Source organism: Triticum dicoccoides, chromosome 1B (assembly GCF_002162155.2).
Source record: "Triticum dicoccoides isolate Atlit2015 ecotype Zavitan chromosome 1B, WEW_v2.0, whole genome shotgun sequence".
Taxonomy (NCBI): Eukaryota; Viridiplantae; Streptophyta; class Magnoliopsida; order Poales; family Poaceae; genus Triticum; species Triticum dicoccoides.
In genome coordinates, this window is record NC_041381.1 from 78,291,306 (window position 1) to 78,304,734 (window position 13,429).

Sequence of the window (13,429 nt, forward strand, 5' to 3'; positions counted from 1 at the left end):
GTACATGCAAAGGCTAGCAATTAGATTGAGAAGCGGCCAACTAGAGAGCAACAATGATCATAACCATGCATTATGCATAAGTAACATTGGACACTAGCGTGAGTAGGATATGAACACCATGAAAGTAAATATCATAGAGGCTATGTTGGTTTTGATTCAACTATGTCAGTGTACAAAAGTAGGGGCCCTTTTGTACCCCTTTACTTGTGCATGGGCAGTCATAGCCACACCTGCGGCCATGCTTGGCTGGGAAGAAGAAGGAAAGGAAAGAGACCACCAAGGCAGCACTCAAGCCAAAGGCACAAAGAGCAGAGGGGTAAGATGGACTTCCCCCGGCAAGACCCTTGCCGGGGCGGCCTACATAGCCCCGGCAAGAGCCTTGCCGAGGCAACTCACCCAACATCAGCAAGGCCGCCACCCTTGAGCCTGAGAGTTCTGACACCATCAACAACGTCGAGACCAAGGCTCGGGGGCGCCTGCATGGTGGCATCCAGATCTTTGTGAAGACGAAAGGACTACAGATCGAGATAAGAACCAGAAGACGAAGACCCCCGGCAAGAGCCTTGCCGGGGACGACCGAAGGCCCCTGGCAAGACCCTTGCCGGGGACACCCGCGAGACCCCGACAAGACCCTTGCCGAAGGCATCGGCGGGGCCAAAGCCAGGCCCGCAAAATGGACAAGCGCCTGCATGGTAGCATGTAGCTTCTAGGCCAACTAGTCAAGCACATGCATGGTGGCATGCGGATCTTCGTGAAGACCCTGTCATCGCACCAGCACAACAGCCAGCCAGCCAGCCTGGCGCTGCAAGCCTCGTCGGCTTGGACGCGTGTCGAAGCAAGGCGAGGCAGCGACGGACGGGACAGGCTCTGTTGCCGTCCCCAATAAAGCAAGAGGGAACGTAAGCAGCGCATTAAATGTGTTTGTCCTGCGATGTCAGGCGATAAACTTGTACACTGTAGATACTTTCCACCTCCTGTGTGCCACTGTGGCGACCCCTTTTGGCATATAAAAGGAGGCCCGAGGCGTACTTAGGGAGGATTCGGTCTTTTTGGACTTGGCATGCACCGCAGCTAGTTCAAGAGCTCAAGAACACTAAATATACACCAAAGCGGGACTAGGGTATTATGCATCTCTGCGGCTCGAACCTGGGTAAAATCCCCTCGCGTTGATCAATAGACCTGTTCTTTGCACAAATCCACGCCCCGCCAACCGTAGAAGTGATCCTCGTGGTCCCATAGGTGTCGTTCCCCTGACATCTTTGGCATGCCAGGTAGGGGGCTCTGAGGTTGTGAAAATCTGGTCTAGTAGTTAGTATAGCAGTTTCTTCATCGCCATGGCTCTGAAGAAGAAGGTGGGCCGAGCAAGGGGTGTCATCTCCATCTGCAACAACCATCCTCGTGGCGACGAAAAAGCTAAGTCATGCAAAACCGTGAGCAATTTCCTTTTTACAAGGTTATTTTCCTCAAAAGATTTTGCTCCTTGTATGAAAAACCTGCACGCAAGGGAACCCTTGTGCTATTGGCAACACCCTTGTTCTGTTTTGAGTCCGCTCAACAGTTCAAGCGGCTGTGCAAAGAATGGCGAGGTGGCTTTCCCGGCAGCTAGCACACCTGGTAGGCTGCTAAGGATTTGTCCTCAAAGCGCCGCGGCATGGGTTTACGCACCGGCAAACCTATCCAACTAAGTGTAGGGTGTGCACATACAAATAAAGATCAAACAGGAAGATAGCATGGAATACTTCAAAATACTGCAAAGTTATATTACATCAGTGGTTGTCGCGGTTCTAACTTAATATAAAATTGTCTTGGGCATGAACTCACAGTGGCAATGAGAAATGGGGTGGCTAGTCCAGGCGCTGGCCTTCCAACCTCTTGACTCTGTCAACGCAGCTGATGATGGGCTCGATCGCTCTTCGAGTGCCTTGAGGTCCGCATCCCCCGGCAAACTCTCAAGCGCGTTGGCGAAGTTGATGTTGGGATTCTAGAATGCCACCTTGGTGAGCACCTTGGCAGGGCGCCTCGGCAAAGCTCCCGAGCCTCATTGGCCAGATAAGTCGCTCGGCTAGAGCGGAGCTGCTCCAGGGCGTCGAGGACGCGCTCGAAGAACAAGGTCAGCCGACATTGGGGCTTATGTTCACCTCCAGGGAGTACCTGAAGTCCGGCATGCCCATGGCGGCTAGCTACGTGGTGAGCCTCTCTGCAACGTCGATGAGGCGGCTGGTCTAGAGCTCCGTGCTGTCCACATAGTCGTTGTGGGTAGCGGTGGCACTCTGCAGCAACTGCCTCTCGTCCTCAAGGGCCTTGTTCAGGGTCTCCTCACGAGCCCTGACCTCCGAAAGCGTCCCTTCCAAGGTGTCCAGCTTCAGCTTCAGATCACCAATGGAACCATTGGCCTCAGAGAGCAGCTTGGTCTTGTCGGAGATGGCAACCCGCAAATCCTCTAGAGTGCGGTTAGCCGTGTCCCTGTCCTCCGTCAACTTTGAGATCTCCTTGTTTAGCTCCTCCCGCTCCAGTTCCAGCTTCTCCACCTTGCTGGCTGCTACCTCTTGAGCACTGTGTTGGATTTCCCCAAAGAGGAGAGGATGATGCAGCAAAGTAGCGTAAGTATTTCCCTCAGTTTTTGAGAACCAAGGTATAAATCAAGTAGGATACCACGCACAAGTCCCTTGTACCTACAAAAAATGATAGCTCCTCACAACCAACACGATTAGGGGTTGTCAATCCCTTCACGGTCACTTACGAGAGTGAGATGTGATAGAGATGATAAATAATATTTTTGGTATTTTTGGTATATGGATGCAAAGTGAAAAGTAAAGTAAAAACAAAGCAAGGAATAAAGTAATGGAGATTGATATGATGAGAATAGACCCGGGGGCCATAGGTTTCACTAGTGGCTTCTCTCAAGAGCATAGATATTCTACGGTGGGTGAACAAATTACTGTTGAGCAATTGACAGAATTGAGCATAATTATGAGTATATCTAGGTATGATCATGTATATAGGCATCACGTCCAAGACAAGTAGATCGAAACGCTTCTGCATCTACTACTATTAGTCCACTCATCGACCGCTATCCAGCATGCATCTAGAGTATTAAGTTAAACACAGAGTAACGCCTTAAGCAAGATCACATGATTTAGAGGGATAAATTCATGCAATATGATAAAAACCCCATCTTGTTATCCTCGATGGCAACAATACAATACGTGCCTTGCTGCCCCTTCTGTCACTGGGAAAGGACACCGCAAGATTGAACCCAAAGCTAAGCACTTCTCCCATTGCAAGATCTACCAATCTAGTTGGCCAAACCAAAAGGATAATTCAACGATACTTGCAAAGATAACTCAATCATACATAAAAGAATTCAAAGAAGATTCAAATATTGTTCATAGATAAGTTGGATCATAAACCCACAATTCATCGGTCTCAACAAACACACCGCAAAAAGAAGATTACATCGAATAGATCTCCACGAGAGAGGGGGAGAACATTGTATTGAGATCCAAAAAGAGAGAAGAAGCCATCTAGCTACTAGCTATGGACCCGAAGGTCTGAAGTAAACTACTCACACTTCATCGGAGGGGCTATGGTGTTGATGTAGAAGCCCTCCATGGTGGATGCCCCCTCCGGCGAAGCTCCGGAACAGGCCCCAAGATGGGATCTCGTGGATACAGAAGGTTGCACCGGTGGAACTAGGTTTTTGGCTCCCCGTCTGATCGTTTGGGGATACGTAGGTATATATAGGAGGAAGGAGTACGTCGGTGGAGCAACAGGGGGCCCACGAGGCAGGGGGCACGCTCTAGGGGGGGCGCCCCCCACCCTCGTGACCGCCTCTTTTGTTCCTTGGAGCAGGGTCCAAGTCTCCTGGATCACGTTCGGTGAGAAAATCATGTTCCCGAAGGTTTCATTCCATTTGGACTCCGTTTGATATTCCGTTTCTTCGAAACACTGAAATAGGCAAAAAACAGCAATTCTGGGCTGGGCATTCGGTTAATAGGTTAGTCCCTAAAATAATATAAAAGTGGAAAATAAAGCCCAATATAGTCCAAAACAGTAGATAAAGTAGGATGGAGAAATAAAAAATTATAGATATGTTGGAGACGTATCAGGCATCCCCAAGCTTAATTCCTGCTCGTCCTCAAGTAGGTAAATGATAAAAAAGAATTTTTGATGTGGAGTGATACTTTGGCATAATTTCAATGTAAATCTTATTAATTGTGGCATGAATATTCAAATCCGAAAGATTCAAGATAAAAGTTCATATTGATATAAAAAATAATAATACTTCAAGCATACTAATCAAAGCAATCATGTCTTCTCAAAATAGCATGGCAAAAGAAAGTTCATCCCTACAAAATCATATAGTTAGGTTGTGCTTCATTTTCGTCAGAGAAAGATGTTCCCAACTTCTATACCCCCGATGACAAGCCAAGCAATTGTTTCACACTTAAATAATCTCAAACTTTTTCAACCTTCACGCAATACATGAGCATGAGCCATGGATATAGCACTATGGGTGGAATAGAATATGATGATGGGGATTGTGTGGAGAAGACAAAAAAGGAGAAAGTCTCATATTGACTAGGATAATCAACGGGCTATGGAGATGCCCATTAATTGATGTCAACATGAGGAGTAGGGATTGCCATGCAACGGATGCACTAGAGCTATGAATGCTCAACAAACGAAAACTAGTGGGTGTGCATCCAACTTGCTTGCTCATGAAGACCTAGGGTATTGGAGGAAGCCCATCATAGGAATATACAAGCCAAGTTCTATAATGAAAAATTCCCACTAGTATAAAAAGACAACTTATGAGACTCACTACATGAAGAACAAGGTGCTACTTTGAAGCACAATATATGAGACTCACTACATGAAGAACAAGGTGCTACTTTGAAGCACAAGTGTGGAAAAAGAGATAGTAGCATTGCCCCCTTTTTTTGGGCCTTTCTTTTTTTTTCTTTTGGCCTTTTTTTGTGCAATGCTCTAATAATGATGATCATCACACTTCTATTGATTACAACATAAGGATTACAACTCGAAACTTAGAACAAGATATGACTCTATATGAATGCCTCCGGCGGTGTACCGGGATGGTGCAATGAATCAAGAGTGACATGTATAAAAAATAATGCATGGTGGCTTTTCCACAAATACGATGTCAACTACATGATCATGCAATGGCAATATGACAAAAGTAATGTATGTCATGAATATGATGATGGAAGTTGCATGGCAATATATCTCGGAATGGCTATGGAAATGCCATGATAGGTAGGTATGGTGGCTGTTTTGAGGAAGATATAAGGAGGTTTATGTGTGATAGAGCATATCGTATCACGGGGTTTGGATGCATCGGCGAAGTTTGCACCAACTCTCAAGGTGAGAAAGGGCAATGCACGGTACCGAAGAGGCTAGCAAAGGCGGAAAGGTGAGAGTGCATATAATCCATGGACTCAACATTAGTCAAAAGAACTCATATACTTATTGCAAAAATTTAGAAGTCATCAAAAATCAAGTACTACGCGCATGCTCCTAGGGGGATAGATTGGTAGGAAAAGACCATCGCTCGTCCCTGACCGCCACTCATAAGGATGCACAAGCTAGGTATACTTCATGTTTCAAATTTGTTACACAACTTTAACCATACGTGCATGCTATGGGACTTGCAAACTCCAACACAAGCATTCTTTGAATTCACAATTACTCAACTAGCACGACTTTGATATTATCACCTCCATATCTCAAAACAATTATCAAGTATCAAACTTATCTTAGTATTCAACGCACTCAAAAGAAAGTTTCACATATCTTGAATACCAAGTATATTAATATTAAGAAAATTACCATGCTATTAACGACTCTCAAAATAATCTAAGTGAAGCATGAGAGATCAATAGTTTCTTTAAAACAAATCCACCACCGTGCTCTAAAAGATTTAAGTGAAGCACTAGAGCAAAAATTATCACGCTCAAAAGATATAAGTGAAGCACTATGAGCAAAACTATCAAGCTCAAAAGATATAAGTGAAGCACATAGAATATTCTAACAAATTCCAATTCATGTATGTCTGTCTCAAAAGGTGTGTACAACAACGATGATTGTGGTAAACTAATAAGAAAATACGCAAATAATACAAGACGCTACAAGCAAAACACATATCATGTGGTGAATAAAATATAGCTCCAAGTAAATTACCGATGGAAGTAGACGAAAGCGGGGATGCCTTCCGGGGCATCCCCAAGCTTTGAATTTTTGGTGTCCTTGGATTATCTTGGGGGTGCCATGAGCATACCCAAGCTTAGGCTCTTGCCACTCCTTGTTCCATAATCCATCAAAAGAATTCACCCAAAACTTGAAAACTTCACAACACAAAACTCAATAGAAATCTCGTGAGCTCCGTTAGAGAAAGAAAACAAAAGACTACTTCAAAGTACTGTAATGAACTCATTATTTATTTATATTGGTGTTAAACCTACTGTATTCCAACTTCTCTATGGATTATAAACTATTTTACTAGCCATAGATTCATCAAAATAAGCAAACAACACACGCAAAACAGAATCTGTCAAAAACAGAACAGTCTGTAGTAATCTATAACTAACGCAAACTTCTGGAACTATAAAAATTCTACCAAAATAGGAAGTCATGTACAATTTGTTTATTGAAAAAAATAAAAAAGAATCAACGCAAAAGCACGTTCCTGTGAATTAACAAAATTATATTCGTGCGCGCAAAGTTTCTGTTTTTCAGCAGAATCAAATCAACTATCATCATAGGTTATCCTATAGGTTCTACTTGGCACAAACACTAATTAAAACATAAAACCACATCCAAACAGAGGCTAGATGGATTATTTATCCCAAACCAGAAGCAAAAACAAGAAAAATAAAAAATAAAATTGGGTTGCCTCCCAACAATCGCTATCGTTTAGGCCCCTAGCTAGGCATAAAAGCAAGGATAGATCTAGGTATTGCCATCTTTGGTAGGCAATCCATAGGTGGCTCTCATGATAGATTCGTATGGTAATTTTATTTTCTTTCTATGGAAGTGTTCCATGCCCTTTCTTTAAGGGAAATTGGAATCTAATATTCCCCTCCTTCATATCAATAATTGCACCAATCGTTATAAGGAAAGGTCTACCAAGAATAATAGGACATGAAGGATTGCAATCTATATCAAGAACGATAAAATCTATGGGCACATAATTCCTATTTGCAACAATAAGAACATCATTAATTCTTCCCATAGGCTTTTTAATAGTGGAATCCGCAAGGTGCAAGTTTAGGGAGCAATCATCAAAGTCACGGAAATCTAGCAAATCACACAAAGTTTTGGGAATAGTAGAGACACTAGCACCCAAATCACACAAAGCATGAAACTCATAATCTTTGATTTTAATTTTAATAGTAGGTTCCCACTCATCATAGAGTTTTCTAGGGATAGAAACTTTCAACTCATGTTTTTCTTCATAGGATTGCATCAAGGCATCAACAATGTGTTCGGTAAAGGCATTATTTTGACTATAAGCATGAGGAGAATCTAGCACGGATTGCAACAAGGAAATACAACCAATCAAAGAGCAATTTTCATAATTAAATTCCTTGAGATCCAAAATAGTGGGTTTAGCAACGTCTAGGTTTTTATTTCTTTGAATCCCACTTTCATCAATTTCATCATCAAGATCTAGAAACTCCGAATTTTTAAAACGCCTTCTAGGTAAAGGAAGATCATTTTCAGTTTCATCAAGATTCATATTGCAAAACAAAGATTTAATGGGGGATACATCAATAACTTTTAGATCTTCATCTTGATTTTCATAGGAATTGGAAGAACACGCTTTAATAAAGGCATCTTTGGAAGCACGCATCCTAGCGGTTCTTTCTTTGCACTCATCAATGGAAATTCTCATGTATTTGAGAGACTCATTGATATCATGCTTAGGAGGAATAGATCTAAGCTTTAAAGAATCAATTTCAAGAGAAATTCTATCAACGTTCCTAGCCAAATCATCAACTTTAAGCAATTTCTCTTCAAGAAAAGCATTAAAATTCTTTTGTGAGTTCATAAACTCTTTAACACTACTCTCAAATTCAGAGGGCATCTTATTAAAATTTCCATAAGAGTTGTTGTAGGAATTTCCATAATTATTAGAAGGATTACTAGGATAAGGCCTAGGATTAAAATTCCCTCTATACGCGTTGTTTCCAAAACTATTCCTACCAACAAAATTCACATCCATAGATTCATTATTATTCTCAATCAAAGTAGACAAAGGCATATCATTGGGATCAAGAGAAGTATTTTTAGTAACAAACTTCTTCATAAGTTCATCCATCTTTTCACTCAAAACATTGATTTCTTCTATAGCATGCACTTTTTTACTAGAAGATCTTTCGGTGTGCCATTGAGAATAATTAGCCATAATATTATCAAGCAATTTTGTAGCATCACCTAACGTAATTTCCATAAACGTGCCTCCCGCGGCCGAATCTAAAAGATTTCTAGAAGCAAAATTCAATCCGGCATAAAAAATTCGTATGATCATCCATAAATTCAAACCATGAGTAGGGCAATTGCGAAGCATCAATTTTATTCTTTCCCAAGATTGGGCAACATGATCATGATCAAGTTGTTTAAAATTCATAATATCGTTCCTAAGAGTGATAATCTTAGCGGGAGGAAAATACTTAGAGATAAAAGTGTCTTTGCACTTGTTCCAAGAATCAATACTATTTTTAGGCAAAGATGAAAACCAAACTTTAGCACGATATCTAAGTGAAAACGGAAATAACTTCAATTTGACAATATTGTTATCCGTATCTTTCTTCTTTTGCATATCACACAAATCAACAAAATTGTTTAGATGAGTAGCGGCATCTTCACTAGGAAGGCCGGCGAATTGATCTTTCATAACAAGATTCAGCAAAGCCCTATTGATTTCACAAGACTCATCATTATTAAGAGGAGCAACCGGAGTACTAAGGAAATCATTATTATTGGTATTCGAGAGATCACACAATTTGGAACTATCTTGCGCCATGGCAACAAGTAATCCAACACACAAGCAAACAGAAAGGCAACGGGAAAAAGCAAACGGGAAAAAGAGGAGGAGATTGGGAAAGAGAGGGCGAATAAAACATCAAGGGTGAAGTGGGGGAGAGGAAAACGAGAGGCAAATGGCAAATAATGTAATGCGAGAGATAGGGATTGTGATGGGTACTTGGTATGGTTGACTTGCTCTTGCGTGAGCCTCCCCGACAACAGCGCCAGAAATTCTTCTTGCTACCTCTTGAGCACTGTGTTGTATTTCCCCGAGGAGGAGAGGATGATGCAGCAAAGTAGCGTAAGTATTTCCCTATGTTTTTGAGAACCAAGGTATCAATCCAGTAGGAGACCACGCACAAGTCCCTCGTACCTACACAAAACGATAGCTCCTCGCAACCAACGCGATTAGGGGTTGTTAATCCCTTCACGATCACTTACGAGAGTGAGATCTGATAGAGATGATAAATAATATTTTTGGTATTTTTGGTATATGGATGCAAAGTGAAAAGTAAAGTAAAAACAAAGCAAGTAATAAAGTAATGGAGATTGATATGATGAGAATAGACCCGGGGGCCATAGGTTTCACTAGTGGCTTCTCTCAAGAGCATAGATATTCTACGGTGGGTGAACAAATTACTGTTGAGCAATTGACAGAATTGAGCATAATTATGAGTATATCTAGGTATGATCATGTACATAGGCATCATGTCTAGGACAAGTAGATCGAAACGATTCTGCATCTACTACTATTACTCCACTCATCGACCGCTATCCAGCATGCATCTAGAGTATTAAGTTAAAAATAGAGTAACACCTTAAGCAAGATGACATGATGTAGAGGGATAAATTCATGCAATATGATAAAAACCCCATCTTGTTATCCTCGATGGCAACAATACAATACGTGCCTTGCTGCCCCTTCTGTCACTGGGAAAGGACACCGCAAGATTGAACCCAAAGCTAAGCACTTCGCCCATTGCAAGAACTACCAATCTAGTTGGCCAAACCAAAAGGATAATTCGAAGAGACTTGCAAAGATAATTCAATCATACATAAAAGAATTCAGAGAAGATTCAAATATTGTTCATAGATAAGTTGGATCTCCACGAGAGAGGGGGAGAACATTGTATTGAGATCCAAAAAGACAGAAGAAGCCATCTAGCTACTAGCTATGGACCCGAAGGTCTGAAGTAAACTACTCACACTTCATCGGAGGGGCTATGGTGTTGATGTAGAAGCCTTCTGTGGTGGATGCCCCCTCCAGCGGAGCTCCGGAACAGGCCCCAAGATGGGATCTCGTGGATACAGAAGGTTGCGGCGGTGGAATTAGGATTTTGGCTCCCCGTATGATCGTTTGGGGATACGTAGGTATATATAGGAGGAAGGCGTACGTCGGAGGAGCAACAGGGGGCCCACGAGGTAGGGGAGCGCGCCCTTGGGGGGCGCCCCCCACCCTCGTGACCGCCTCTTTTGTTCCTTGGAGTAGGGTCCAAGTCTCCTGGATCACGTTTGGTGTGAAAATCACGTTCCCGAAGGTTTCATTCCGTTTCTTCGAAACACTGAAATAGGCAAAAAATAGCAATTCTGGGCTGGGCCTCCGGTTAATATGTTAGTCCCAAAAATAATATAAAAGTGGAAAATAAAGCCCAATATGGTCCAAAACAGTAGATAAAGTAGCATGGAGCAATCAAAATTATAGATACGTTGGAGACGTATCACTGGCTTGGTCCAGAGCCAGAGCATCAAGAGCATCTTTGTGCTTCTGCTCCAGCTCCTGGGTCCGCTACACGACGAGCTTCTCGATCTCCTCATCCTTGCCACAGAGCGTGGCAGCGAGCGCCTGTTCACGGGCAACGAGGTCCTGCTCTTGGGTGTCCAGCAGAGCTTGGCGCTGCCTCTGGTCAGCTTCGTCCTTGGCGGCCTGTTCCTTCGCCGCCTCTTGGGCCTTCTCGATGTCAGCTTGCTTCAAGAGAAGCTCTCGCTTACGCTTGTGCCGCTGATTCTATGCGGCCCTCAGGTCCTCCTGAGCCTCGGCAAACCAGACTTGCATCTGAGCGACGCGCCCCTGAAAGTCTGCTTCCGCCTTGTCCATGACCGCCATCTTGGAGTTCGCCTTATCTTGGCGGGCAAGGTGGATCGCCTGAAGCTTCTGGAAGTTGTCGCTCATGGCCCGGAGGAGCTGCTCCTCTTGCGAACCACCGCCGCTGGCACTCGGTTCATCGACAACCTGGAGGCCGGCGGCGGCGAGGGCCTCATCATCAAAAACCTCCCCTTCGGCTGGCACTCTGGAGCTTGCCGCTCCTGGGAGGCGGATGAACAGATCATCACCCACCTTCAAGTACTTGCCTGGGGTGGAGATTATAGGGGAGGAAGGTTGGTCGTCGCCACCTCCTCCCCGGCGGGCCCCTTGCTGCCCTCCTTAGCAGCGGCCTTGCCGGCCTCCCCGGCAGGCCCCTTGGTGGCCTCCTCTGCAGCAGCCTTGCCGGTCTCCCTGGCGGGCCCCTTGGCGGCCTCCTCGACAGCGGACTCGGCGGCTTCCCCAGCCGTGATCTTGGCGGCCTTAGCTTTGGCATCCTTCACGACCTCCTCAATGACAGCATCAATGTCCACCTGGTCCATCTAGGGAGGATCTAGAAACCAGAAAGGAGAATGAAGGAAGGCCAGAAACCAATGTTCAGAACAAAGAAAAAAGAGAACATCGTGTGGCAGAGACAACAGGGGATGGGAGGCAGGTAGCTCACCCGTACCAAGTTGAGGATAAGTGTTTCCCTCCCCGCCAACATTTGTTGCCAGGATGGGACCACCAGTGCCCATGCTTGCCCCCTCTTCCTCCATGTGCGTGGGCTCGGCGATAGGTTCCCTTGCCGGTGATGCCCCTATGGGTGGCGTGGTCGATGGTGGCAGCATGTCAGGGGAGGCCCTCAGTGGCTCCTCCTGTTGTTGCTCTCCTCCTGTGAACCCGACAAGGTCAGCACCAAGGCCACACACCCCAATGCCTATCCATGGGGAGTGAATACCAGACTCACGCTGGGGGCTGGAGCAGGGGCTGCACTGAGGGCTCTTGTTCGGGCTAATCACCACCAACGCCGGTGTGCGCTGAGCGCTTGCTGGGGGCTCGTCGCCCATCGAAGCCTTGGCCCTCTTTGCCGCCCTCTAGGCCAGCGTCTCTGTGTCACTATGAAGACAAGATTAAGTCAAAGAAAGATAGTACGGACGAAGGGTCAGGAAATGATGAGGGGCAATATGCTTACTCGTCATCCTCCTCCTCTAGCCTCCTCTTCCTCTTCGGACTAAAGGACCCAAGGTCGAAATCAGCCTCCGGGGCGGCATCCGTGAGGGGAGGAGAAGGGGATGGAGTCCTCGGCCGCTTGGACGAGGAGAAGGCGGCGGCCGCTGCCTTCTTTGCTACCGCAACCCTTGTCTGGCGCACGGGCTGCGCCTGGGCCTGTTGCCGCTGCGCGGTCCTACCGGGCCAGACTGGCTCACCGGAACCAGCCTGTTGCAGGACACGTTTCTTCCCTGGGACCGAGGAGTCATCCGCATCGGTCTCCTCTTCGGCCAACTCCTCGACCACTTCTTCAACAAGGGGGACCCCAACGCCGGCGCCGCTGGGCTCCCCAGCAGACGCCGCCCACTCGATGAAGTACTTCTCTTCCGTGGCCACGTTGGCCTTGTCCTCCACTGTGCCGAGGTTGCTGGCCTCCGCGGCAAGTGCTGCCTCCTCCGCCCTGGCAGCAATGTACGCCAGCTCTTCCGCAGTGGTGTCGTGGATGAGCTGTGGTTCGTCACGAACATACCTCTCCGAAAAGTTGTCGAAGAATGCCTACAGCAGCTCCGCCTTTTGCTCAACCCAGGTCGGATCGAGACCGTGCGCGTTGAAAACTGGCATCATGGCGATAATGGCAGTCTGGCGAGAATTGTTGCTCAACGGGACTACCCCCGCTGGTAACCTGAACAGGTCGTCAGACTTGCTGGCCTTGGTGGCCTTGTCGGTCCTCTCGACCCTGCCGGCCTCGTCAACCTTGAGCTGGAAAAGCCTCTACCAAAGATGGGCATGCTGCAGCACCGTGAAGTTGTGATTCAGGCTGGGGCGGAGTCTCATGATATCGACCGCATTCCTGAAGTCCCAGGTCGACCTCTCCTTATTGTGCAGGGGAGCAATCCGACGACGGATGAAGTTGGCCCCGATCATCTCAAGAGTGAGACCGGCCGAGGTGAGGCGATGGATTCTGGTGGTGGCAACCGTGAGCTTCTTGTCATCAGCGTAGAGCTCGCCCCAGTCCTTGCGGCGGACCAGCGGCCTCTGACGGACCTGGCAGAACTCCTGCGGATCTATCTCCTCAATCCAGCACCATCGGCCCCGCCAGTCTTCCCAACT